The following is a 22,660-nucleotide window of genomic DNA, read 5'->3' as shown; positions in this document are numbered from 1 at the left end:
ATTTCTGGAAACAGATCAAATGGTTCAGACTGAAGCAAGGCAGCTTAAAATAGACTGTAAAAGGTAGCATTAATTAAGTGAGCTGCAGTATCCCGGTCCTTTATCGGCTTCAGAATTGCAGGGATAAGTTTTGCTTTCAGTACATAGTATGCATAGTAGATAATCCAAGGGGTTATACAAGTAGAGCCTAAAGAGAAATCTACCTACAGAGCGGAATTTTAAATAATGTTTCTTATTCTTAACGTGTATGAACTAATAGAATGTTCCCAAAACAAGAATCAAGACTATATAAGGCCTTTCCACTTTTCCATTTAGAATCCCTGTAACACCTTACAAGAGGCCCTGCAGGTAAGATGAGCAGGCCAGGATTAGTCCATGTGCCAAATGAATGGTGTGGGGCCAGCTTCATGGACTGGAATGAGCCCACAGACACCCCCCTCCACCACCACCACCTCCCTGCATACTGGATTAAGCACCTGTGATGCTTGCTCCAGATGGTCTGAGACTGCATCGCACATGGAACCTGCTGTGGCCAGAGCAGAACATAAGTAGTACATAACTCCTGCTCCTGAGCTATGGGGTGGAAACCATGTGCAGTGCAGGATCTGATTAGATGGAATGGGTGCTATGTGCATCACAGTCCCAGACCAGTCAGAATGGATCCAGCATGTAGGGGACACACAGAACCCCTTTCTGCCACAGTACAGGTTTCCCTCGATTTATGTGGTACATGCGCTCCCGGAAAACTGTGCATAAATCAAATTTGCATAAAGGGAACCCAGTTTACAATGTAAGAAATAGGGATACGTTCTCACGGCAGGGAGGGAGGGAGTAAGGCTGGGACTAGGGAAGGGGTGGGGGAAGGATGTGGTGCAGTCCATTGGCTACTCCCAGGGCTGCAACAGGGAGAACAGTGGAAAAAACTGTACGTGAGTCTGGGGCATGGGGATGTGGCTCTTGCTGCTATGCACACCCTAGGAGGGCTGCAGGCTCTGGGGCTGCACTGGGCTCTTCTTGGGGGCATGTGCCCCCAGATCTGCATGTGGGGCAAAAGCAGGATGCTACTGCAGGCTGGGGCCAGCAGTGGCACTGGGCTCTTCCCGGCACTCAGGGTGGATGGTGGCACTGGGAGGGGAGCTGCTGCCACCCCAAAATTCACCATAGCTGCCCCCAACCTGCCCTTCCAGCACCACCACTGAGCACTGGGAGGAGCCCAGTGCTGCCACTGGCCCCAGCCTGCAGTGGCAGCCTACTCCCATTCTGCATGTAGATCTGGGGGCACATGCCCCCCAGGAAGAGCCCGGTGCAGCCCCCAAGGCCACCACACTCCCAGGGTGCAGGTAGCAGCAAGAGCCATGCCCTCCCAACCTCCACCCCGCACCCACTGACAGTTCCCTCCACTTTGCTCCCTGCTACAGCCCCGGGCCTTTGCTTTTCTCCACTCACCCCAGCCCCTGCTGCAGTGGCCCCAGAAGCAGCTAATCTCAGCTGCCTGCAGCTGCTGGGCTTCAGTGTGCCCCAACCCCCCTGGGGATCCGCTTGTCTCCACTCACCACAGCTCCTGCTGCAGCAGACCCAGGAGTGGTGAACACCACCTGCCTGCACCACTGCATGGTGCAGCCCAGGACCTGGGGTGAGTGGGGACAAGAGGAGCCCCGGGGGGCGGGGTGCATTCAGTGCCTGGTGCAGTCCATCAGCTGCAGGCTGCTGGTGTTGGCTGCTCCCAAAGTAGCTGCAGCAGGGGCTGGGGTGAGTGGGGCCCCAGCCCCACAGCCCTTTCCCCTCCCCTCACAGGCTTATCTGTTTGGGGGCGGGGCACCTATGCTGATCGCATAAGAGTAAATTTACCTCGCATATAACAAATTTTGGGTATAGAAAGGGTCACCACATAAGAGCAAATTCACATATACAGAACCCACATAAATCAAGGGAAACCTGTATGCTGTATCCAGTGCCCACTATGGTCAGGCTGGCACCGCAGTGCACATGGTGTCTGCTCTAGAACCTGGACCAGCTGGAGCAGGCACTCTGGGTGCTAGATCCAGCATGCAGTGGGGCATCCTGGACTGGCCCTGTGTAGGGCCAGCACTGGGGCCCAGATGATGTAGCTATATGCGCCAGATCCAAACCAAGACTATATTTTAGGGCATCTATACACGTGAGCAACCTCTGCTCTGACACATGCTAATTAGCACTCATCACTACAAGCCTTCTGGAGTGTGCTAACTAGCACACTCCAGCAGCCTCTGTGTCACATGTATTCAGTGTCCCCACATTCAAAATGGCAGCAGGGACACTTTAACTAAAGCTCATTGAATGCACTTTAGTTAAGTGCCCCTGCCACCATTTTGAAGTATGGGATGCTTAATACACGTGACACTGCAGGCACTTTAATTAGAGTGGCTCTCAGAGCCACTCTAATTAAAGCGGTCCCACGTCCGCCTCAGAGGACATGTATAGATTTCATAGATTTCATAGACATTAGGGCTGGAAGGGACCTCGGAAGATCATCGAGTCCAGCCCCCCGCCCAAAGGGCAGGACATCAGCTGGGGTCATAGGATCCCAGCAAGATAAGCATCCAGTTTCATCTTGAAGGCGTTCAATGAAGGCGCTTGAACAACCTCCGGCGGCAGACTGTTCCAGACCTTGGGGGCTCGGACAGTAAAGAAATTCTTCCTTATGTCCAGCCTGAAAAGATCTTGTAGTAGTTTGTGACCATTCGTCCTCGTCATCCCTTGGGGCGCTCTGGTGAACAAACGTTCCCCCAGATACTGGTGATCACCCCTGATAAACTTGTAGGTGGCCATCAGATCACCCCTGAGCCTGCGCTTATCCAGGCTAAAGAGCCCCAGGGCTCTCAGCCTGTCATCGTAGGGTCTGCTTCCCTGACCCCTGATCATGCGCGTGGCTCTTCTCTGGACTCTCTCAAGCTTCTCCACATCCTTTTTGAATTGTGGAGCCCAAAACTGGACGCAGTACTCCAGCTGCGGCCTCACTAAGGCCGAGTACAGGGGGAGAATGACGTCCCGGGATTTGCTTGAGAAGCATCTATGGATGCAAGCCAGCGTTTTGGTCGCTTTACTAGCCGCAGCATCGCATTGCAGGCTCATGTTCATCTTGTGGTCAATGATGACCCCCAAGTCTCTTTCTTCCATAGTGCTAACCAACACAGCACTGCCGAGCCTATAAGGATGCTGCGGGTTTTTCTTCCCAAGGTAGAGAACCTTGCATTTATCGGCGTTGAACACCATCAGATTCTCATCCGCCCACTTGCTGAGCCTGTCCAGGTCAGCCTGGATCACCCGCCTGTCTTCTGGCGTGGATGCTTTGCCCCAAAGTTTGGTGTCATCGGCGAACTTGGCCAGTCCGCTTCTGACTCCAGTGTCCACATCGTTAATGAAGATGTTGAACAGTATGGGTCCAAGGACAGAGCCCTGGGGGACCCCACTGGTCACAGGACACCACGATGAGTGACCTCCATCAATTACTACCCTCTGGGTCCGACCCCGGAGCCAATTTTCCAGCCAGTGGATCGTGGGGGACCCAAGGCGACAATTGGCCAGTTTCTCCAAGAGACGATCATGGGACACCAGATTGAAGGCTTTTTTGAAGTCAAGATATATGACATCAATCTCATCTCCCTTGTCCAGGTGATAGGTCACCTGGTCGTAGAAGGAAATGAGATTGGTCAAGCAAGACCTATCCGCAACAAACCCGTGCTGGCTATCCCTTAAGATGTTGGCGTCGGCCAGTCCATTAAGGATGGCCTCCTTAATAAACTTTTCTAAGATCTTCCCCGGGATAGAAGTCAGGCTGATGGGCCTATAGTTAGCCGGATCCACTTTCCTCCCTTTCTTGAAGATAGGCACCACGTTGGCCTTCTTCCAGTCTTCGGGCACTACACCAGAGCGCCAAGAGTTTTCAAAGATCCGCGCTAGAGGCTGGGCTATGATGCTCGCCAGCTCCTTGAGTACCCTGGGGTGAAGATTGTCAGGGCTGGCTGACTTGAAGGTATCCAGCTTCTCAAGATGTTCCTTCACAAAGTCAGCATTAATGGAGGGCAGGGGATCACCCTCACCCGGACTTCCCGGCCCTATAGCAGGCACGGGCGTCCCATGGGGCTGATGAAAGATCGACGCAAAGTACCTATTTAATAGGTTGGCTTTTTCCTGGGCGTCAGTTGTCAGTTGCCCCATCTGGTTCAGCAGGGGTCCAACGTTGCCCCTGCTTTTCCTCCGGCTCCCCACATATCTGAAAAGGACTTTTTATTGTCCTTGATGCTCAAAGCTAGCTGGAGTTCAGTTGCAGCCTTGGCTTTCCTGGTCTGCTCCCTACAGGACCGGACCAGTGCAGAATAATCCTCCTTGGAGGTGACTCCCATCCTCCATCCTTTGTAGGCCTTTCTTTTTAGCCTCAGGAGGTCTGCTAGGTCCCTGGAGAGCCAGGGGGGCTGCTGTGCCCTCTTGCTGCCTTTCCTCCGAGATGGAATAGACTTAGTTTGTGCATTGAGGATCGCTCCCTTGAGGAGCAACCACTCTTCTTGAACTCCCCTCTCCCTGCGGTCACAGTCCCTTAGGGCCTCACTGACAAGCCTCCTGAGCTTGTCAAAGTCGCCTTTCCTGAAGTCAAGGACTTGCGTGTTGCTGACCGACTTGCCAGCTTTTCGGCGGATGGTGAAGGTGATCAGCTCGTGGTCACTGTCACCCAGCTTCCCATCGATCACTAGGTCGCCGACTAGGTCCTCCCCAGTAGCCAGCACCAGGTCGAGCAGCGCTTTGCCTCTCGTTGGCCCATAGACTTCTTGAGTCAGGTAGAGGTCATCCACGCACGAGAGGAAGCTCTGCGACCGCTCAGATTTTGCTGAGCGATCCTCCCACGAGATGTCCGGGTAATTGAAGTCACCCATGACAACCATGGTCCTGGAGCAAGCTGCCTCAGCCAGTTCCTGGGCAAACTCCTGGTCTAGCTCAGGACTTTGGGTGAGAGGTCTGTAATAGACTCCCACCATTGTGTCCCCTGTGCCGTGTTCCCCATGGATTTTAACCCAGAGGGTCTCCAGCCGTCCACCCTGGTCGCCAATATCGGCTTGCAGGGACGCGTAGCTTTCCTTAACATAGAGAGCTACACCCCCGCCCCTTTTCTCTACACGATCCCTCCTGTACAGGGTATAGCCATCTATCCCCGTGGTCCAGTCATGGGTGGAGTCCCACCAGGTCTCCGTGATCCCTATGACATCGTAATTGTTTGCACTGAGCAGGAGGATGAGCTCCTCCTGCTTATTCCCCAAGCTCCTGGCATTTGTGTACAGGCAGGCAAGCGCCCCCTGGGGGGCTCCTTCCTTGCCCACAGATTTTACCAGAGCTGGGGCTGGGGCGGGCTCCCTTGAGTGCCATGATCCGCTGGCTTTGCAAGATTTGCTCAGCGGGCCAGCAGTGGCGGTCGTGCCCCCGTCCCCCAGCGGGCTTAGTTTAAAGCCCGGTGGAGCAGGTCAGCCAGTCTGGCTGAGAAGAGCCTCCTCCCTAGGGGAGAGAGGTGGAGACCATCTCTTCCCAGCAGCTCGCTGCCTCTCTCGCCAAAGAGCGGGCTGTGGTCATGAAAGCCAAAGCCTTCCTGACGACACCAGCGCCGCAGTCTTTGGTTGACCACATGGATCCTCCTGTCCCTTCTCAGCCCATAGCCTGAGACTGGGAGGATCGACGAGAACACCACCTGTGCCCCCAGACCCTTAAGCCCCGCTCCCAAATCCCTGTAGCGCCTCATGACCTGGCTGGGAGTGCTCCGAGCCGTGTCATTGGTGCCCACATGAATAAGGAGCATGGGATAGCGGTCTGTGGGTTTGAGGAGCTTGGGGATCCTCTCCGCAATGTCCCGGATGCAGGCCCCTGGGAAGCAGCAGACTTGCCCTTAGATGCCCTTAGACACCTCTGCCTTATGAAAAATAGTGCTACAGGATTTGCACTTAAAAGTTCTGTTCTTCAGTAAGGTATTGTAGACCTAATCAAAACCGAGAATACAGAAATATACCCAAGGAAAAAGACTGATGAAAGCAACGGCATGACCAGACCTATATTTACAAGAGGAGAATAAGTAGGGAAAGAAGAGTCAAGAAATAACCTGTGGCAACATTTCTAGATTAATTTGAAAGCTGCTGTCAATAAATGCAAGCAACAGAATGTTCTTCTATCAAAAAAATAATGAAAAAAATTAGCATGCTTGGTGGCTATGGGAGGGGGAGTCAAGGGTCAAAGATTTCCAGAAGGAGGGGAAGGAGGGAGATGGATGGGGGTTAAAATGAGAGAGGGAAAAATAAGAGAGTAGAAGTATCAGGAGTGAAAGTTGCCAGGGCCAGGATTAGGACTGGCAGACTGGAGCTGGGGTAATTTAAGATTAATTGGAGAGAGAGAGACACACAGAAGGAAGATCAGAGGGGCAGAAAGCAGAGACTGGAGCAGGGCTAGGAGGTCAGTAAGACAAAACCCAACTTGGGGTTCCAAATTAACAGTTTTATTAAACAGGCAATGCACTATACAGACCACAAAATTATTGGTTTCCCCCTCTCCCCCCCACATATACACACAAGCACTCACACACGCACCCACACAATGGTAGCAAGAGAGAAAAAGGCTTGGTGGAGGGATCGAAGTTAATGTGTGTAGGGACAGAGTCCAGATCCTTTGCCTGGGGAGGAAAGGTGGGTGATACCTACCTATCCTGAGCTGTGAGTTGATTCTCGATGGTCAGTCGGGGTCTTCTCCAGCAAGGTGTTGTCCAGAGGGGGTCGCCGGCAGAGTCTCTGGGTGGGTAGGTGGCATGGCATAGTGCTGGTCCAGATGGAGAGGGCGTCCCACTGGGTCTGTCTTCACTACCCCTCTTTATAGAGGCAGACCTTCTATGATCCTAGTGGCAGGGGCATGCCCAGGCAAGGGTCAACCCTGGTGCACTGAGCATGTGCACTCCAGGCAAGGATGTGTAGTTCCAGGTGTCTATGTTGCAATGGTGGGTTGTCTGGTTTCTGCAGCAGCCTTTGTCTTTCAAATCCTAGGTTTCTGTTCTGTTCCTGGGTGAGGTCTGTGGTTCCTGGGTGAGTCAATGCAAGGCAATGGTCCGGACATTTAGTTGATCATTCAGTAGAGGCCTGTTACCATTGTACCTCAAGCACCCTCATTCATTTCTATTCATTCAGGAACCAATTTACAGGAGACTGGTTAGACTTGAGTCACAGTTGCAACATAGGTTATACCTGGGCAGAGGACACTAGATCAAGACTTGACATACAAAGTGGAAACTTTATATTATTTGACATTACAGACATAGGCCTAAATCATAATATAATACAATATAAAACAGTAAAAATCAGTACAAACATAATAAAACACTATTTACAATATAAAAGGGGCTTGTTACTGTGAGGGAGTATAAGAATTTAGCTTACCTAGTATTATTTGTAATCATTTATAAGGGCTAGAGAGGGCAGAGAAAAAGTCAGAAATGGTTGGGGAAGGAGAGGGAATGCATTTTTAAGTTTAAAAAAAAGAAAAACCCGGGGGGGGAGGGGGTGCTACATGCTAATATCCACACTGTCCTCATCCACTCCAAATGGAATGCATATTGAATTCTTGTTCACACCTTCAAATCCCTTACTGACTCTGACCCTCTTCACTAATCCATTCCAGCTGTTCTCATCCTCCTAAATCCATTAGTGATGCCATTTAGTCCATTACTCCCATCAGTCGGCTTTCATTCATTCCATTCCTTACACATGAAATATCCATTCCAACATCTCCTCTTTCTGCTTCTGCAGGACATGAACTGACAAATCAGAGCTAGGTTAAGGACCAGTTTGAGATAACGAGTGTTCACTTTTAAACTTTTCCAGTGCCTGTAAAGAATCAGATGACACACCCAGTTAGTCTATGTAACTGTATGCCTTGCTACACTCCATCCCTGTCTCGCTTAAAAATAAGCAAGCTCTTTGGGGTAGGGACATGGCAGTAGTTTTGTACAGAGCCTAGCACAATATGGCCCCTGACTAGGACTGAGGTTTTCACATGGAACTTTTATGCAGATAATGCCTTCATTTTACACATCTGAAAATCCACATACATATTTTATAGTTAACAGTGTCATGCAAACCATGAAAACAGAAGACTTCAATAAAAATACTGAATATTTATTTTGTACTCACTCAAACTACAGGCAAAATGTTCCATTTTCTTTCTATGCAAAATAAAACAACAGCATTTTACTACGCTGAATCCATATCTGAATTTAGAGCAAATACCCTTTAATGCTAAAAGATGAACAATGTTAAAATAATAATGAAAAGATCTGTTTGTATGAGTCATACTAACTACGATTCAGGCATTTGGGAAGCAGCAGCAACCAGCTCTGATTAGCTCAGCAATGTAGCCCTCCATTTGTATCATATTATTTGTTAATCAGTTTCATATTAATGAGTCTCACAGCAGAGCATTTCAGATGAAGAATGTAAGAGGTGGGTAGAGTCTGAATTTTCCTGGTCAGACAATGAAATTGCAAGTGGGGGCTTTAATGTGCAAAATCAAATACAGCTCTACCGCCTACCATCTTAAAAAATGAAAAGCACAAGCCCCTTGGTAGAACTAGCATCAGCTCTAGTAGCAAATTAAAACTTTATTTATATTTCACATGACTAATCTAACACTAATAAAGGGTCTGATGCTGCATGGTGCAAAGTGCCCCACACAGACAGCTACTTCAAAAGGAAAACCTACATGATAAAAGCACCGCTCCTACCACATTAGGCAGGATCAGACACTTAATGTAATTGATGTGCTGAAGGGAGAACTTGGGAAGCTCCCAAGGGCTCCTTATTAAAATTCATCTATCAAACTGAAGGCAAGGCCAAGATGATTTCTCTGCCTCAGATGGAATCACGCTCCTTTGGACACTGCTAAATCATCTCAGCTAGAAATGACTTGCATCCCTGAGACTTATAAAAATGCATCTAAAAAAAAGCATATAGTTTGCCTTTGGAATGGACTGATTGTACCAAATGGCTGATATTTAAAAGGGATTTCCGAAGAGAAAATAGTTTTCAACCCTGAGCTCACTTAAAACAGGTGAAGGTGTGTGATGTGGTGTACTATTAATATACTGCTAGTATGTCTCTGATAACAAGTGCAATCTATGTTAGTTACATTCTTCCCCAATTCTTGCTACCAAAGGGTCATCTTCTGCACTGCAGTAATTCTCCTGATAGTGGTTCCCAGTAATGGAAAACAAGTGCTTAAGGGTCATGTGAACTAAAATATTCTTGAAAATGTGTTGTGTGCATTTCTATAGACGAAATGTGTTAATACTTCTAGAAGTTTTAAATAGGTAGTTGTGCTAAGCTAAACAAAATTCCTGCAATAGTTGGAAGTTCATAGCAAAAGAAGTGGCTGAACTTTTAGGCTTGCATGAAATGAGAGTTGCTTTTTGGAGCCTTAAGGATGATGTAAATCTTGCTCAAAATAGAGAAAAGCAGGAGAATGTTACTCAAACTGTGTAAAAGATGTGGCAGTCCATAGAATATGAGATCATCAAATTATTTCTAGAAATTTTATGAAAAATAAGAGTAGGCAACTGTCGAGCCTCTGGATCATGACGCATGTATAAGAGGTCTAGTAAGGCAGCTAGCAAATCCGCTTGTGGCTGACAAACCCAATTCAAGAGTGACACAGCTTGTTACAGGTTTCACAGATTCATGTGTTGTTTGAATTGGAGTCCAAGTTAAGCACGCTACTTCCTTCTTTCTCACTTTGTTTCTATCATCTGGATCAAAGATCATTCTTGTTGAGCTGCACCCAGTGCAGGATGTTCACTCCAGATTCATTCTATGTACTTGTCCCAGCTTTCTACACTGATGTTGAATGACTTCATATAATTTTTGCAGACACTGTGGTATCACCAGAGAGGACAACCGTGCTTTCTAGAGCCATCTTGAATCTCGCTGTACAAAATATTTGTGGGGATACGGTCTCCTCCCATTCTCCTCCCATTATTTAAAAAATAAGCACGGTCATAATATTAATGGATTTTTTTTTTTGTAACACAAAGGTACCAGATTGGATCAGAAACATTTATTCAAGATACTATATGTGTTTGTATAAATATATGTACATGAACATGTATATACACATGAACATGTGCGTGTGAAGCCTAGAAAAGGCATAACCAAAGAGGACCCTCTAAAGCAAGGCACGGTCATGGATCTGATGGTAATTTGAACAGTATTAGATAACTGATCATTATTTAGATATGACCTATCTGTTAAATATAACAATTCTGTATTCAAAGTGATAATATCCTGGCTTAAACTTCTTTGTACCAAGCTACTTATTTAAATAGGGTTCCAATCTGAAAACTTACTCTCAACACCACCACTCAGTTTCTTTTCTACTACTCTCCTGTTCTCTTAGACCTTCACACTTGTACCCATCTTGATCCTGGAACACCAGAAAATGCCATTATAACAGCTAAGATATCTGCCCAATCACAGTAACTACTTACTTCTTTAAAACTTTCTACCATTCATCCTCCATTATCTGGGGCTTGCTTTGTCTGCATTGTGACTGTAAGCTGCTTAGGAGAGAAAATGTGATCTATCATGTATCTAGAGATATGCAAATCATTTATACCCAATGAAATGGAACCAAATGGAATTGGACCTAGAAGTCTGAATTACAACACTAACACAAAAGTAGTTAGCCAAAGCATTTTAAACCTTCAGTTTGGCTCATTTGGGGGAATCAAAATATTTTTATTTTCCTCCTTTCTTTTTAAAAATAGAATACTTTCAGCTGTCCCTTCATGCATATTCAGAAGAAAAAGCTAGATTCGTGCTTCCTTCCTAAGATTGGAAGCCACAATTTAAAGATTATTTGTTATAAAAAAACCCTCTGTAAATTGAGTAGTACAAGATTCTACTATACTTTTGTTTTGTTTTTTAAATGGCAATTACTGTCAGATTAAAAATCACAAAACCCAATGGAAGTAGTGGAAGAGAAGAGACTGAAAAATTGCTGCTCCTCTGTAAGGTCATCTTGTTTATGTTTGGGCCTTTTCTCACAATAAACAATTCAGCAAGAAGAATGTTGCCATGGAGCAAAGCATAAATAATAAGAAAAGACGGTCATCTCCAAGGTAGCCTCCTACACTTTTAATGAAATTGATGCTGCAACAAGATGCCTGTTTCTTGCACATAAGTAGCTCTTTCATTCATAGTCCAAACTCAAAAGATATGGCCAACCCAGTGAATCACCATTCGTAGGCACAGTAGGTCAAATATATATTTCCAGCAACAATTCATTTCACTGGCGTTACATAAGAAATACACTTAACCCAATAGGATGCTGCTTTATAGCCAGTGACCTGGGTTATAACCATTGACCATGTAAAAATGTGATAACACCCAGATTTTCTCTTTTTAAGGAGAAAAACCAGGATTTTCTCCTTTAAAGGAGAAAAACATGGAGAAAGGCAGCTTTCCCCTTCCAGGCTTGCAGAGTTCTAGCCTGCAAGGGGCTGCAGGGAGTGGAAGGAGAGTGGTTAGGCAGGGGGCACCGTATGCATGCTCACACATGTGCATGGCAGCCATGCAGCCTGGAGAGAAGCTCCCTTGGCTCCCCTCAGGTAGCTCAGGGGTGGGATTGATGCTCCCAGAGTGAGAGAGGGTGTTGGGCAAGGCTGGAACTGGGGCTAAGGCTGCTGCCCAGCTGGGGTGATGCATGGGACTTGGGGCCTGGTGCCATGTGTGACCCCAGGGCCTGGGCAGGGAGTGGGATAGAGCTATGGGAAGCTCATCCAGGAGGCAGTGGGGGTGGGGGGCTTCACTCCCTGCCCTTGCACGCATTCCTGGGGAGGGCATGGGAGGCACGTGCCCACCAGATTTGTACATGGGGAAGGGGTAGGCTGTCCACTGAGGGCTCAGGGCTCCCCACCTTGCTGCCCTTGCACTGGGGCCTCCATGGCCAAGTGGGTGGGACCCAGCATGGCAGGGCATAGTGGGGCTGAGTGGGGAGCCTCATGCTGCCTCATCAGCAGTGGGGTTGGCAGCAGGTGCCTTGCCATGGTGACACAGGGCTCCCAGCAGCAACACCAAGCCTCACCACCTTGCCTTGCCCTTCTGCATTGGGTCCTGCCCCATGGGCTGTGGAGACATCAGGGGGAGAGCAGTAAGGAGGGGAAAATGCAGATTTTGGGAGTTTTAATAAGAGAATTTTCAATTTTTATCAGAGAATCTGTGATTTTTAAACAGAGAAAACCAGGATCTCTGTAATTATAAGTATATTTTCGGCAGAACTGTAGTAGCAGACATGGGTTTGCTGCTTTCATGGATATACCAGTTGCAGGTTTAGGATAGATGAAAGGTGAGTTTTTGTTTTAACCATTTATCTTTAACAATAATATAACATTTACTTCCTTACAACACCTACCTTGCTTTTTTAGACCTCACTCTGTGTAAGGTGAGGCTAAAAGTACCTGATCATTTTTAAACAAAAACTGGCTAAAGGGTTTGGAGCCCTCAAAGAAATTCAAAACAAAATGGTCACTTTTACATTCTAGACCAAAACTGCAGTAAACAAACTTTTGGTGATGGTGACATGTAAAGTGATCTGATGATTCAGTTCATTCCTAGTGAATGCATGTTCACAACAGAGATGGCATTCTGGTTTGCAATCAGCAGGCAAACCAAGTACTGAATATGAATTGAGAGGGTGTGTACTGTTCCTAGGACACAACATATGATCACATGACTTACTTTAAGCCAGACCAGGTCCTGCTTTTGCACATTTTCCAGAGCTGGGAGCCACATCTGGAATGAAATCTAAGTAAATAAATTGGTGGGGGGAGGTGAGGGGGCTAGTGGATCTGCAGGTGTGTTTGGTGGCTGTCAGGGTGGGGGCTGATGGGATTGGAGGGGCTAGCAGGTCTGGGAATGGGGATTCAGAAGGGCTAAAATAGCCCAGTCAGGGTGGAGAAGGTAGAAAAAGTGCAGAATTACAGCTGGGCAGAGCAGCTAGGCTTCCCCAGCCCCAGAGCTGCACTCTGAACATGTGAACATGTTCAGTTAGATGGGGCATGGGTTAGCCCAGTCTACTTAGTACATCTCCTTGGGTGAACTAAGTTAAGTTGGGCCAGCCATTTGTTGCCTGATCTAAACTCCCTTAATGTGTGTACATTTCAGCCCTTTGATTGACTTAATCCTAGTTAGGTCAATCAAAGTATAATGTCTGCACATACCTACTATGACTATCTTTGCTTTTGCCTTTTGTTTCATTCTTGTTCTTGAAGTGCATTGTGTGGGCAGAGAGGGAAAACCTCAGAAGTTGATGCCTGTTCTGAATCACAGTACTTTAGTCTCCAGGAGTTGTCATCTCAGCATTTGCCATGAGCTTTGAATACACACATTTTGACAACTGAAATAACAATCCATAACCTCAGCTTTACATTATTCTCATCTGTCAAGTACAGTCATTATATTACTTTATAATTATTAAGATTTTGGTCTTAAAGCTTGTTTTATATCAAATTGTATTTCATTTGCATTACAAGTATTAGCCATTCACCCCTTTTTCAATTAATTATGCAAGGACTCACCTTTTAACCTCCATCCTTTTTTGAAAACAATTCTCCCCTTCTGGATAAAACTTCTGGCATGCAATGCTCAATCTTTAATTTAATCTGTGCCCAATCTTTTTTCTTAATAAGTAGCAACATAGTCTACCAGAACAGTCCTCCTGCTTTTATATGAGAGAAGGTATAATGAGCTACCTAGTAAAATCCCTAGGTCTATGGTTCAGCCATGTATATTTCTTCAGTAATTTTGCCTAGAAAAATATAAAGTTCCATCTCTCTTTGCTTGCTAACTCTTTGGTTAAATATACATTTAGTTTAGATTTCAGGAAGATAAGACTGTAAGTTAAGCAAATGCCAATTAATTATTTAAAACATTCTTCATAACATCTGATGCTATTCCATGTGATAGAGATTGCATGATTCTAGTAAAGACAACAAAATTAATAGTTGTTTAACAGCCAATATTTAACAAATAAATTTGGCAGTAAATGGGTGTTTAGTTATACATGACCTCTCTTATTAAAATCAAACTTAAACCCTTTCTTGAGACAAAGGTCTGATCTAATTTAGATTGTTAAATGAGAGCATACCACTACTTTCAATGATATCCCTGCATCACGCTGGTGTCACATGAAGATCACGTCTAATGAACTAGGTGTGATGCAGTAGTTTTTACACTTGCTTATAATACTATAATCTAAAAAGAACTAAATCAGCACAATATGATCTCCATACTATAAACAGTTTATAAAGTACAACGTGATAAATAATCAAGGCCAGGTCAAAATTTAATTGAGGAGGGGATTTCTTTCATTTTCCCCTTTCTTTCTCATGTGTATGGTTATTTTACCAATTTAAACAAAAAAGCGTGTCAAATGGCTTCAGCGAGAATTTCATTTTTGCTAGTGACCTATCAATAGTGATAGCTCAGATGTGTCATAGATTCATAGATGTTAGGATCAGAAGAGACCTCAATAGATCATTGAGTTCAACCCCCTGCATCTGACTGTTATAGGAAAACATCCAATAAATAGAGGCACAACTTCTATGAGCAGATCTTACCCACCTGCACTGGCACAGAGGATTGCTGTGCTCACCTCACAATGAGCCTTCTCATAGGGAACCCAGGAATGCCCCAATACAAGTGCACAGCAAGGATTTTATGGGTGCATGTAGGAGTGGATGAAGCAAAGGATACTTCCCTGATTGAGAGAAAAAAAAACAAGTGTGGTTTTAAGACACCAGACTGCAATTCAGGGGAACAATTCCTAACTGTATAATGTTGGGCAAGCCACTTACCCTCTTTATACCTACAGTTCATCAGCAAAATAGAGACAACAATACTTAATCTCTAGCACACTTTGTCCATTTCAGAATTGTGCCATCTCTGTATGAGTATCCAGGTGATAAGTAGGCTCTGGGACACCTAGTTACTGGTGTCATGGCTCCTCGTGCAATCACCCTGTGAGAGAAAAGGGAGAATCTACTGAGCGACATGTAGACCAGAGGTATCTAAATGACAGTTTCTGCCTCTGTGAATCTGATATCTGGTCTATTCCTGAAAAACTGGGTGTAGATAGAAGTTATACTTGTCATGCAATCAGCTCCCTGAAAGTTCTCTACAGTTGTGCCATGACACATGCACAGCTGCAGCATGCTTTTAAAGTGGCTGATCACATGACAAATGAACCTTCATCAAATGAAGGATCAAATGAAGGCACTCTACCACCTCACAACAGTCCCCCCCCCACAACAGTCCCTCTCCAGCTCAGGTCAGGCCAGCCAGCTGGCAGTTCACTCTCCCTCCCCGCTAACTTCCTGAAGACAGCCCCAGAGCTGGGGGGGGGGGGGGGGGGGGGGGGGGGGGACATGCTGGCAGAGAGAGGTGGTTCTTCAGCTGCAGGCAGACTCCTTGGGCTCCTGAAGGTAGGCTCCTGCTTCCCACCCCGCCCCCCAGCCCAACAGGTGAACATGTATTGGATTGAGAGGGGGGTGTTCTAACTCATGGCACTTTATGTAAAGCACCATGAGTTAAAGCAGGGGCATGAACATCTGTTAGCACCCACTATGTCACAGTCAGGACTCAACAAGAGATTTCCTGCTCTCTGGCATATCCTGTATATATCCTGTAGATTGCCTAACATTAGGGAGTAAACTACTTCCCCACCCCAGCTTCACAACAAATAGAGAACTGTAAGGATGTAAAAAACAATGTACCTGCAAAGGAAAGCTACAGGTGAGCAAACAGTTCTTGACAGTGAACATTCCTTCATTTATTTAGTAGAAATAACAATACAATGCTTACAAGAGAAATCCATATACCTATGCCCCTTTCTCACACCCTTGCAAATTACTGAATTGCTCCATATTTGCAAAATTAGGTCTCTTAATTATTACAGGTAGTCCTCAGCATATTAAGTATTTAGGAGGTACTTTTCTTTTTTAAAGTACTTATTCAATGCTCCCAAGATCCACCACTGTACAGCTTTCTTCTACAGCCAGCCAGTTTACCAACAGGATTATGAGATTTAGACTATAAAATACATTCTGACATTTCTTGTTCTCTTAATATGTTCATTATTATTTATGTGCTTTTTTGAAGACATTTATTTTTGTGGAGATTGTTTTTTGGTTGGGGATTGCAAATAAAACTAAAAATATTATGTCTGAGATTTGCAAACCTGGGTTAAGGGATTGAAATTTTTAGGAACTGGGTTCCCAAATCCCATAAATGACTTTGAGAAATCTCAACCTACATATATCTATTGCTGTGCTCAGGATCCCTTGATTTCTCAAAAAAATTCAAGGTAGAATTTGAAGTAGATATCATAGTTTAGAACCCTCCCCCCTCCCCCAGATATTTGGGGTGAACTTCTCTGCTTCACCAGTTCACTGAAATCAGGACATTTGCACCAATGTAATGGAAAAGAAAATGCATATCTTAGTGTGAAGAGAAACCTGTGGACATATGGTTCCAAAAAGCACCTTTGAAATTCCTGATCTGATCTTGCAATCTCTCTCTGGGTGGAAGCCCACTGAAGCCACAGTGGTATCCACACTTAGAAGACCTGAATGATATAGTTCCATTCATGTTTGTTTTTAAAATAAAAATGTGATCAAAGTCTATGTTACATTTGATTTCCACTGTGTATAGAGTTAAGAAGATGGGATCAACTTCTAATGAGTTTGGATAATGTCTAGGCTCCAATTCTTATACAGACAAAATTATTTTTGAAATAGCACTTCAGTGAAAGCCATGAGCAGATATCCAAGAACAAAATGTAGTGGCTCAAGCCAGAAGCCAGAGTATGCTAGAGCATGGCTCTCTGGCACGTAGCCAGAATGGGCTGTGTATTTGCTTCTTCTTCCTGCTGCTTGTGAGGTTTCTGGGATTTGCAGTTCAGACTCACAGCAGCAGGACTCTAAAGGTTGCTCATAACTTCCTCTTCTTGCTTTCAGGGGCCTCTGGCATTTGTAGTCCACAGCCACAACTAACTAAGCAGGGCAGAGCAGCTCTGTACTCAGGGGAAAGGAAGTTTACCCCCATCCATGACTCCAGACCCCAGCAGAGGTTTGCCTAGGGAGGTGGGGGGGTGGGCAGTGAGGCCAGTGAGCCAGCCCTAACTGCTCCAGATATGAAGTAGATGAGTAGGGTCAGCCCTGCTCTCTGGAGTAGACAGCACAGGCCAGCCCAGGGCTGCAAAATGCTGGGGGACTTTGATTTAACTTGAACCAGGAAGGAGTCTGGGACAGAAGTTTCATAAACTAATTTGACCTAAATCAGTTAAGTCTGATACTACATTCAACCAGGTTTATCTTAAACCAGTTTCAGCCAGTTTGAAACTGGTTTATGTGCAATGAACTTCTATTCTGTTACAGGCTGAACCCCATTTCTGATCACTAAAACTAATGTATGTGTAACTTGTATCCCTAGCCTTACTGGTCTACCAGGAATGAGAGAACTACTTGTATGACAGTGAAGAATAGCACTGGGCCTTGGGTGTGACCCAGACAGATGGGAAATAAAGGCTCTTGTGTTCAATCTACATAATAATGAATAGTTCTTCTGCCTGCCAGCACAACTACTAAGAAGTTGTGTAAAACATCACTTGCCTTTCCTGGTTGCTTTACAAATAATAATAGTTTCATGTTTCACAAATTTAGGACTTGAGGGAAGCATTTTGCGCTGTGAACAATCCTTCTTTGCCACCAAAACAGCAAAATTACAACAATGTTATTCTCACATCAAAACTGAGCTTATAAATTTGAATAGTATATTATTTTCACAATCTAAAAAGGTTTCCCATGCTGAAACTCTGTATGAAAGGCAGAAATCTGGCTTTTGTATTTCCAAGACCAAAATATTTTTCTTTCCACAAAACCAAAAGGAAAAAGAAAAGATCCTATGTACATTGACAAAATTAGATTTTGCTTCTCTCAAATAACAGCACCAACAAGCCTAAAGTTAAAACATGAAGCCTGGTACAAAAACTTGCTGGGACATCCACAGAATGAGTATTCTCTAGAGGTTTGATTTCAAGAGGGAATGAACCATTTCAACACAGAGGGCAGCAAAAGGCGTCTGATGTTCCACAAAAAAAGTACCATTTGTAGATCAGAAGCCTGATCTTAGCTACTTGCCCATGACTGGATTACGCTGTGAATGGCATATATGTTGACCTGTCACAATGATCTGTGCTTTTATCTGCCCATCTAGCCTATCTAAATCTGTTCCTTTGAACTGTACATTTCTGGCTGGCTCAGCTTCTGTTGTTTATGAATATTTTAATTCTCATAAAAAATACATCACCTGTACACTGCACTTACAGCTTTGCATGGCTGCTAAAGACATACAGACCAGTTTCCAATGATTGTCCAAGAATTTCAGAAAACTATTGAGGCTAACACCATTGAAGCTGATTTGCTGTAAGTTTTCTGGTTGTAGTTGGGCATTTAGGCTAAATACAGACGGTGAAAAAGCCCAAAGCTGAATCGATTCAATCTTTGCAGGTTAGTCTAAACTGCATAGATTGAACCTACAAACAAGTGAACAAACATTAATTTTGGTTCTGGAAGTGCAGCCATATGCCTGCAGTGACCCAAGCCAGAAGCCACAGGTGTTAAAGGAGAAGCACTAAAGCACACGTGCCTGCTCAGCTGGAGCACACAGCATGAATCTGGAGGGGATCTGGGACAGGAGTTCAATAAACCGATTTAACCTAAATCAGTTAAGTCTGATAATACAGCTACTCCTCACTTAATGTCATAGTTACATTCTTGAAAAATGTGACTTTAAGCAAAATGATGTTAAGCAAAACCAATTACATTGCAGTAGTTACCTACTAGCAGGCGGTGGCCAAACAACGTTATAACCGAACATTACACGACTTCAAATGAGTGTTATCTAAGGGCGAACGTCCACGTAATTGGCATTTAGCCGCTAGAAATGTTCCTGGTTTAATTTTCCTTTCTTAGTTTATGATGACTAATTCAGTAACACGGACGTGATTTACCACATAATGGCTTATTATGCTGTAACTAGTAAAATGTGCTAGGGGGCATGTCAGAACAATTTTACCCTCCCGCCTTTTCAGTACTACTTTACTGCTAGGTGGCCTTTTAAGACAAGATTTGATATTTTGGTTGGTTTATTTTCTTGGGTCGTGCTGGTTTGCTTTTGGGGGCAGAATTGCTGGTGGCTTTACTTGAGAGCCACACGTTTTTGGGGGAGGAGGGGTTGAGCTCAATAAGTAGTGCTGCCCGCCTCCCTTACAAAGCCTCCCACTTTTTTCTGGGTGCTTGTTGCTTGTTGCACAGGGCGCTGCTGTTTGGGGTGGGAAATCTCTTCATGCAAAGGTCTGCAAGAGTAAGCCTGCCTGCCTTCCCCTCTCAAGTCTGGATTGGCATTGGGGGTCTGTACTGCAGGCCTCCCAAAGGGGCTGCTCTTTTGCCCAAGCCTGGTCCTGAAGCAGTTTCTGAAGCACCCACTTTTTCTGCATGCTTGTTGCACCAGGCACTGGGTGTAGGGTACACTTAGGGCTACATAAGTGTACATAAATGATCTGGTTGCCCCCCCCCCACCCCACCTCACTGTGTGTTGGCATCTGGGTATCATGTATGCAGGCTACCCAGGCTAAAGCCTGAATGGAATCATTACTACAGGAATTTTTATATAAAACAGAAAGAATCCTGTGTCTCCTGTAGTTTGTATCCTCACACCAAAAAGCAGGACTTTTTCCAAAGCTGGGAACCAGTGGTTGGGGGGGTGGGGGATGGGGAGACTGGGGTTCTTATTGCAGTTGATTAAGATTCCTTGGGTACCAGGGATCGCCATGCCCAGGACAGCTTCTCCCAAAGGGGGGGGGGGGGGGCGCACAATCAGTCTACTCTAACTCCCCCTCCCCCCGCGATCACCACACAGTGGCTAGCATAAGCTAACACCCCTCAACCCTGCACAGCAGGGGCATGGTGTGGGTTGAGGTGAAGAAAGAAACAGCCCAGGCTCAATGAAAGGAATTTTTTGAACACTTAGTCTATTTACATGTCAATCCTTTAACTGCTGCATTGATAGATCATCATCTCCTGCAGTCATATACCCCAGACTACAACCAGATCCTTTCAATACCTGTTCCTGTCCTCTACCCGACAAGCTTGCCCCTCGTCTTTGGTACTCTTGTTCCTTCTAAACCTATTTTTGTCCCCAGCAGCATGTTCCTGTCTGCTTTTGACCACCCTCTGCTTGCCATTGCTCTCCCTGACAGTCATACTGATGCCTTTTTCTGAGAGTACAGGGGGCTGTGGGTCAGGAGTAAGGGGCACCAGCTGGGCTGAAGGGGCAGGGGGCTGTTACACAAATTGCCAATTGCTCATATTGTGAGTGAGACTTTATAAAGGGGGTTAAGGCAAGGTGCCATGTTTATTGATTACATGAGTTAGACATAGAGGTTCAGGAACAACATTCATACAAACACACACAAATCATCATACACATCATTACACACAGGCATACACATACACAAAACAACCATTTCATCCACACATACACAAGATATAGTTACCAGCAATCAGCTCAGGGTGGCCAACCCAGGCTTACTGAGTAGATGATGATGATTTGAAGATAGCAAATTTAAAGATAGCAGCTGGAGTGGGATGAACAGATGCATCTGTGCTCCAATGAAACAGCAGTAGAGAAAGAGACTAACCCAACTTGGCATTTTCAAAGTGTTCTTTTATAGGGATTGGCATCCTTTGTTTCAGTGCTTTGGGGTTTTTCCATACCCAGCTTCTGTTTTTGCAGTTGTTCTTCTTTTGTCTTCAGCTTATCTTAGCCTTGGAGTATTCTCGTTGCCCGTCTGGCAGAATTTCTTCTTCTGTTATTTTCTTTGTGCCCTCGAGCTTCAAAGGGGCTCTTCAGCCATTCATTAATTAGTTTACTGACTGGTAACTTACATTTGGTGCCTTGTTGCTTACATAAACAGTTAAATCTTCTTCTCCTGTCTCTATGCCATTCTTTCACCATTCACCCTTTTACACACAGTCATACATAAAGGCTATGCAGAGTTCATTCACTTATGTCAAGCAGAAGGATACAAAATGGAGTTTTCAAGTTGCTTACAGGACAAGACTAGCATGGTTATATTTTATGATTATTACACTTTATGTTAATGTTAGCTACAAGACTGCAGATAGGGAGTGAGGTTCACTGGCAGGGTTTGGGGGGAAAGAGGGCTGGAAGGGCAGGGAGCTGTGGGTCAGGAGTGAGGGGCACCAGCTGGGCTGGAGGGGCTGCAGGTTATCTAGGAATGAGAAGCACTGGCAGGCCTGGTGGGGCAGAGAGCTTTAGGTTGGGAGTGAGGGACACAGGCAGGGCTGGGGGGGTGGGGGGGAGGGGCAGTGGCTTGGATGTAAAGCATGATCATGTTTTCTGTGTGATTGTTGTATATTGTGCCTCCTGTAGAACTGGAGTGAACCATTTCCCATCCTCCCCTCAGACCATTACCTTAAGATTCCTCAGCAGAACCTGTAAAACCAGTTAAGTGACTCTGGCTGAATCCTGGAGTGGTGACATCTAACAGTGCATTGTCCTATCAGCATTTTGCAGTAACCCTATTTGGATGTCAATTCAGGCTTCCCCAAAGCACAGATTACAGTTCTGTCATCAGTCTGTGCCTTGAGGCAGACCTCTGAACCTGGCTTTCCAGGAGTTTAAACAGACACCAGCCCAATTCAGTGAACCATTCTGTGATGTGACTGTTTTGGGGCCAGCAATATTATTGTTTTCTTGTCGCTTACCCTGTTAGGAATAGAGGAAGCCATGCCCTAGAAAGCAGTCCACAGAGACAAATCCCTATTCCTGCATTACCTTCTGGTTTGCCAAAGGCCTATTCCATGATTAATTACCCAGAGCTACCCGACCTGTACCACATGCACCTAATGCTACATGTTAGAGTTCTCTTCCATAAATGGCAAAAGCCTGCTTAGCTGTGATTTGCACTTGGCAAGCCATGCACTTTATTTACTCTGTTTATCAGTCAGTTACTCCTAACATTTATGAGGTCCCAGGAACATTTCACTTGCAAAATTCCCTGCCAGTCCTCCTTCTGCCCAGGCCTGGTGGGGGACCTCCTGCTCTCAGTGAGTGGCCTGCTCACACCATCCACTCTTTTCATGCACCCCAGGCCACATGCTAGGATTTGCTCCCTGAATTTCAAACTGCCTACTGAAGGTCAAGGAACTTCTGCACCACAAAGCCCCCCCCCCCCTGCAAACTGCCCTGGTGGTGTGGGGCAGAGACTAGCCTTCTCACTACCTACTGTTTCAGGGCAGTCAACAACAAGGTTGTTTGTGCCTGCCACTTTAGGGACTGAAGCCAAGCAGTCAGCAGGTGGCTGATTAAGGCAGCCATTTTAGATTCAGGGCTGCCTATATAAGCAGGGCATTTCCCTATGGGGGGGGGGGGGGGTTGCACTACATCATCTGGCTCTGAGGCTTCATGGAACACTGGAGGTAAGGGAGGAGCTGTAGGGGATGGTCAGGAGGCTCCTGGTCATGGGCATG

General features: G+C 45.6%; 1 protein-coding gene across 1 annotated transcript in view; it reads right to left on the bottom strand.

Annotated features, from left to right (window-relative positions):
* The window catches only part of LOC102560872 (pulmonary surfactant-associated protein D), a 220,315-nt gene that overhangs the window by 115,437 nt on the left and 82,218 nt on the right, over nt 1-22,660 (bottom strand). The window contains exons 10-13 of the mRNA XM_059729788.1: nt 14,903-15,065; nt 14,670-14,805; nt 8,187-8,218; nt 6,708-7,880 (exon numbers count right to left, since the gene is read on the bottom strand). The gene's annotated coding sequence lies outside the window, so the exon portion shown is untranslated. The remainder of the gene's footprint in view (nt 1-6,707; nt 7,881-8,186; nt 8,219-14,669; nt 14,806-14,902; nt 15,066-22,660) is intronic.

Source organism: Alligator mississippiensis, chromosome 6 (assembly GCF_030867095.1).
Source record: "Alligator mississippiensis isolate rAllMis1 chromosome 6, rAllMis1, whole genome shotgun sequence".
Taxonomy (NCBI): Eukaryota; Metazoa; Chordata; order Crocodylia; family Alligatoridae; genus Alligator; species Alligator mississippiensis.
Note: the sequence above shows the minus strand (reverse complement) of the source record. Positions and strands in the feature narration are given on the sequence as shown.